Source organism: Phaethon aethereus (assembly GCF_964289735.1).
Source record: "Phaethon aethereus genome assembly, chromosome: 18".
Lineage (NCBI taxonomy): Eukaryota > Metazoa > Chordata > Aves > Phaethontiformes > Phaethontidae > Phaethon > Phaethon aethereus.
Window position 1 is genome coordinate 867,244 of NC_138594.1, and position 7,009 is coordinate 874,252.

A 7,009-nucleotide genomic window follows, 5' to 3' on the forward strand; every position below is an offset into this window, starting at 1 on the left:
AAATATGAATGTCTTTTCCTGTTGCTTCACAGCTAGTGCCAGTGACCCTTGACGTTTAAGGTAAATGCAAGAAAAAAAAAATTACTTCAAGATTATATTTATTTTATGGACAAGTAATTAGAAACTAGTTCCTGGTTGGGTTTTTTTTCTTAGGACAGTTTTTCCTAAGCTTAGGACCTAACATCTGTTAATGTAGGAAACTGCTCTCTATAGAAGAATCCTGGGGATAATGTAGGGAATGCAGCAGTGTTGTGGTTTAACCCCAGCCAGCAACTATTAACTCTATCCCAGCTGAAACCAGGACAAGCAGTTATCAGTACTTTTAAGACCACTGTCATTGAGAATCTTGTGGCAAAAATATTGGCAATCCAGCCCAGTTCTCATCTTCTGTTTACACAATAGACATAAATATAATAAATACAGGGATTGCCATCACGCTTGTGTAGAATTCCTACCTTAGAGCATCTCTGTCCCTAAAGAGTGGATAAATCAAGGTCTTACCTTTTGTGATACAAGATTAATGGCTTGCAGACCGGAAGCTGGTTAGTACTGTAAAACAGAATTAACTTCCTTCTTACTGCTGCACAAAATTCCAGAGAAAATGTATAGACTGAAAACATACGGATGCCTTGAAAGCAGACTGAAAATCCCAGCTGACACTGGCAGTTCCCCATTGAATGAATGTGAGCGTCTGTAGGAATGCACTGGTCCTCGTGGAATGCAGAGCCAGTTTCCCTTCAGCCCCAACCTCCCCAGTCCAAACCCTCTGACACTCTTTCTTACCTTAGAGATTTCTGAGGAAGGACAAGACAAACTGATCCCAGGGTACTTTTATAGGGTCTGAGCTGCATACGTAGCCACCACCTCCTCTTTCTTAGGTCAAAACATTTTTGGCAATCTTAACTCCTAGCAGAATTGCCATTCATATTAGAAGTGAATGGTTATAATTAGACATAACGGGTCTGTGAATCAATCTCCTATAAATAATTTGACAAGAGAGCCTGAGAAGGGGGGGGAGCAGGAAAGCATGCTAAAGGAGATGAAAGGGGCTACATTGGTACTGTAATCCATTGGATGCTGACTCAGGCAAAGAAAGTGAAGAGTTAAGAGCTACAGTATTGTTACAGGAAACATGTAAGGATGGAGAGATGAATGCACAGGCTCCTGCATGCTGCAAATGCTCTTGAGTCTGTAGTGTGGAAAATCATGAGGGGTCCTACTGAGAAGCAGGGTCATTGTTAGAGGACAGAAATCCCTACACAGGAGGAAGCATCTAAATATGAACAGAAGGTGCAGGAGTGAGAATCAAGGGGTGATATGACCAAGTAATAAAATGGACCAAAGCCAAAGCAAGGGAAGGGGGGAAGGAAGGGTCTAAAGGTATCAATAAGGAAGGGTATGTGATTAAGGAAGTGCAAGTAAATAGGGGTGCGATTCCAAGGGGATAGCAGCAAGTCACCATGGACACAAGGACCAATAAAAGGGCAAAACAAGTTAAGTCTAGAGATGAGGTAAGAAGCCTCTAAGACTGAAGTCATGGAGTTAGATGCCAGAAGAAAAGCATAGAAATCCAACTCTTGTTTCTGTGGCTGAAGGGTTTCAAAGGTCATATGAACAGGACTATGGAATTGTACTGAACTTAAGACATGTATCCCACTGGAAGCAGGAGAAATAGGTGCTGTCTCAACATAGGGAAGTCATTCAGCACTACTTTTGCAGGATAAGTGTAGTAGAAAGAGCGAAGGATTAATGAATTTACATTTTCTAGAGGAGAAACAGTATGTTTCTATGCTAGTCTGGAAGACAGGCAGTTATTGTTAGAAGGAGCTGAACCCCATGCTAGTATGTGAAAAAAAGCCAGTCTACCATGCTGATCCCTGGGATGTTTCCCACCCAGATTAAGGAGGGGGTTACACATGTTCTGCAGCAGTGCAAGGAGGGTAGTGGTCAAGAGGGCATTGGAGCCCTTCACTTTGTTGAGGAACAATTTCATCCCCATGCAACAGATCTTGATTTGGTTTTGGTTTGGGTTGTTTTTTTTTTTTTCATGTATTGATCTTCACTTTCCAAATTACAGTTCCTATGACAAACAAGGCAGCCTGAACTGAATCACATCTCAGCAGCTTCACCTGATCCCATAGCCTACTGCCTCCCCACTTACAGCACCTGTTGTGCTCCACTCCCTCTTAGCATCACCTACTCAGAGGTCTGGATAAGAAAGTGAGGAAATTCCTTCCTCCTCTTCTCTCAGCTGACTGTGTCTCTGTTATAGCACTGTAATCCTGGAGGTGGGGAGGAAATTGGCAGAGGTCAGCTTCACATTTGAAGTAAATTCACACTCAATAATAAGACTGAGGCCTATGGTTTAACCCTAGCTGCTAAATCCTCACCCAAGTATAAAACAGCACTTCTTTCATGTCTTTAATACAATTACATTGTCTGAAAACTGGAATTCATTGTGAATTTCAGGTGTTTCAATGACTCGGTCTATTGTCTCATTTTGCTGGTGCATGCAGTTTTGACCTGGATTAACATATTTTTCCCACAGTCATATGTAATACTAGTATAAAGCTGACAGTTGGCTAAAAGCCTTTATTTGCATGATTTTTTCAAACAGCAAAAGAATAATCCATAACTTTTTGAAGAACTGAAAAAGGACTTATAAGAAATAATTTTTCAAAGCATTTTTCAAAATTACATTGAAATTGAAAATTTCCACAACCTGGAACATTTTGCTTGGTATGTTTTCACATATATTTTTCCCTTGCTCTTGTTTGCATTCATGTTGCTAGTCAATATAACAGAATACAATGTGACTATTGGTTTTCTATCTGTATGTTTGCATACTTGCTTTTGTTTTTTTCTTTTTGGCATTTTAAGAGCAAAATTTTCTTAATTTGGAAGAACTCTGTAGCTGTCAAAGAAAAACTGAAACTGTGACTTTCTGAATTGGAAAAACTTGGAAAAAATACGGGCAAGTAAAAGCTAGAGGTCAAGAAAAACTGTATGTGTGCATGTGTGTCTGGGACATTAAGCCTCGTATTTTGCTGCCTTTGTTAGTAAAAGAAAAAAGTCAAAATGCTAAAATAATAATTGTGGCAGCTCGTAAAAAATGCAGGTTTTTCCTTCTCCAAAATGTCAGGAAATCTTCAAAACAATGGTTTTGTTTCAATCCATCAGAATGAAAACATCCACAAATTTTCCACAACCTTTCAGAAAAGACATTTTAACATCTTTTTGCCAGCTATAAGGGCCTCCCCTTCTCTAGCAAATCCCTCCCTACTACATGCACAAGTATAGCCCTCCTACTATACACATGCACTCCTCATTTGCTCAAGTCTTCCACCAACAACAACCCTTCACAACATACTATATGCAGACATGCTCTCATACCTGTGAACTAGGTGTCTGAGATCCTGTTATCATTGATGGAGCTTGAGCTAACGGAGTCTAGAGAATGATTCAGTTGTCCTAATGTGGTTGTCTACCTTAGTGTGAACCGAAATATTTGCTTGGCTCTGATAGTATTGTCTATAATGGGAATTTAGATATTCAGCTCACTCACCTACATATTAATTTAGTCATGGAGGTGACTAAATGTAGATATTTGAGTTTAGAATTGAATCTCACCCGCACATGTAACAAACCCAAACTTACTATTGCACACCTGTCCATCACTGAAATTCCTCTCTCCCTGTGGCCAATTCCTGCTCGTTTTGCTCCTTTATTCATTCTGAGGGTGTCCACAATGGCAACAGTTACTGAAGCTAAAATTGCTGCACTGCCACTTGAGAAAGGGGCAGCAGCAGTTGTCTGAGCACAGAGGAACCTATAAAACCTTCTAGAGAGGCTGCAGTGAAATAGGAACCCTGAGCAGCCTCTTCAGCCAGCTCTCAGACCTGTTGAAAGATGGTGGTTTCTTCAACAGGGAAAAGTTTGAGGCACTTATAACGGACAAGTTTTGCTTATTGAGCATAATGGCAAATACTATGCCAATAAAAATTGCATTATAACTAATCATGCTTTACCTTTATACCATGTTCAGTTTGGGCTAACAATGCAGCATTCCAAGAAGTCAACAATGATAAATTATAATCCCTGATAAACATGAGCCAGAGAGAAATTGCAACTAATTGCTGTTGAACATTCACTAAACAAACTGCTACAAACTGAAAGGGCATAAAGACTAGCTTATATATGATATATCCCAGAAAAAAGAATAAATGCATATAAAACAAAATAAATTATTTCTCATTTTGGATATACTCCAGAAGTTGTCTGGGTGTCTATTGATGTCACTGACACTTTCCTATCTACCGTCACCAGTACTATGTCCTTTCCAACCAGTAGAAGAAAGGACTAACAGTGTCATGCCACAATGTTTTTCTTCATCCCCTACCTCTGACAGGTTCACCCCATCCTCTCCTCCCTCATCCTGCTGCCCTGATGCAGAGGTTGCAGCCAACCTGGACAGGCTCCACGTCTAAGCAGAAGACCTCAGAGGCAGGGGCTGCAGTGTGGATGGTCTGTGGGCCTCCAGCAGTGTAACCAGCATCCATGCTGCTGTGCAGCACTGCCATGAGGACAGGCCTAACATTAGCAGGGGCCTGAGCTGGCCAGTGGGGCCCTTGGCCTGCCCAGGCTTGTGGCAGGCTGTGTCATGGGTGAGGAGATCAGGCCAGAGCTCAGGCAGGCAACTAGATGTGAGGCATCAGGAGCACAGCACGCGGTGACCAAGGCTGAGAAAATAGTGAAAAAAGAAAGGGAACTATTGAAATTCCCAGAGAGCTGAACAGACCAGCAAGAGGGGTTTTAAAACCAGCTTGTAGCTGGCATTCACTGGCCTACCTCCCTGCACACTTGCCCTAGCAGAGCCCCTGCCCTCAAGAGGCAACCAGGGCGGTGGCCATTGCCCCACAGAAGAGGGTAGCGTGAGGCACTGACGGAGTCTTCACGTCTCTCCTGCTGCACTGGACCACCAGCTGCCTGCCTCCCACAGCTCTCCTCCCATGCCCTGCTTTTGTGGTAGAGGAGCTGGACGTAGGTGAGCTGCTATAGGGGGAAATAAAAACAATCTCTCTCTTGGTGCATGGCCAAACAAGTAAGTGCATTAGCAGAACAGCTTGTTCACCTCCTGCCACTCTTTCTGAAATGTGGCTGGTACCAAAACCTGGTGTATTAATGGATGAATGAACGCTTAGAATAGCAGGGCATATGCTGGTACACTTACAAATCCTGTGATGGACGATGATGCTTCTCACTGCAGTTGGGTTGTGTTTAACATTACCAGTGTCACAGGGAAATGGGTGCTGCTCGTACAAAGGGTGCCACAATAACCCAAAGGGTTCAAGGGGGCACTAAAAGCACCAGATGCTCAGCTACGGTGGGTCTGTTTCTAAAATGGATGGAGTAGTGTTCCTTCCAAACTCCAGCTGTCTTCTGCTGCCCAGATGTTATTTACATGCTTTATTAAGAATCCTTAACATTTGAAGTCAGAGTTTTTTTACAGCACTTGAAGGCTGTCTGGAGGGTTAGAAAAGATATCCAAAAAGGACACCTGAAGGTCAGCTAGGGATTGGCAATTCTGGCAGGATGGACAGAGATGTTTAGCACTTGCTTTAAATAAACAGCATGTTTGAGGTAGCTGCTAAAGCTTGTCACATACACCAAAAATACCAACCAAGTCAGTCTCACACTCTTTCTCTGTGGCTTGGCAAAAACAAATTTATTTAACAGTAACAGGAGTCCCTATACAGCTTCAATTCTAATTTACCAGAGCTCTTAGACACATTGAATGTATTCCCAAACCATCTAATTTACTTGCCCGTCTGTAAAGTGTGATCAGTAGTTAGACGTCTTACATAATTAATGCTGTACTTTGTGTTGTCTTTGCAATCAACATGTAAATGTTGAATGTCTAGTTCAGCTTGATGCAAAATATTACGTTTTGGGCTAATAAATTGTTCTTAGGAAAATTAACAAGCCTAGTATTTTGATAATGACAATAGGCAAGAGAGTTAACCTGTGGGCAGAGAAGGCGAACAGAAGGGGCAAGGAGAGAAGGGGAGAGAGAAGGCAGGAGAGCTGGTGGACCTGAGTAAGGACAGGCAGACCTTGCTTGGCTGGCATATTCATCTGGAAGTGAATCATTAACAGAAACAGTAACTGCCATGTCACTCCTCATCTATGAGGAGGCAGCTATATTTTTGCTATAGTTGTGGACACTGGTATAACCACTGTTTCTTAAGCCCATTCTTGGATGGTTCTGCAATAGAGAGAGTAAAGACTCCTAAAAAGATAGAGGGGGGCTGACTCAAATTATTAATAGATTAAATATACTGTGATGGCTAAATCAAATGTCAACCAATTCTAAGACACTCTTCAGTCCTCTAAGGAGCTTGTGAAATAAATGGCAATGCAGCGTGAAAAACAGATGAGGGGCCTGAGGATAAAGACAGTTTAATAGGTAAAACAAAAGCCATGCATGCAAGCAAAGCAAAACAAGGAATTAATTCACTACTCCCCATGGGCAGGCAGGAGTTCAGCCATCTCCAGGACAGCAGGGCTCCGTCACACGTAATGGTTTCTTGGGAAGACAGACGCCGTAACTCCGAATGTCCCACCACTCCTCCTTCTTCTTCATCCCAACTTTATATACTGAGCATGACGTCATATGGTATGGAATATCTCTTTGGCCAGCCTGGGTCAGCTGTCCTGGCCGTGCCCCCTCCCAGCTTCCCTTGCACCCCCAGCCTGCTCGCTGGCAGGCCAGCACAAGAAGTTGGGCAGTCCTTGACTGCCTAGCAACAACTCGAAACAAAGCACATTATCAACATTTTCTAATCCCAAATCCAAAACATAGTCTCACACTAGCTTCTATGAAGAAAATTATCTCTATCTCAGCTGAAACCCGGACACCCCCATGATTGCGTTTGATCTTCTGTCTGTATGACTGTTCTCAACGTGAGAATACAATTTCCAGAATTATTTCTCTTTTTTATGGTATAGA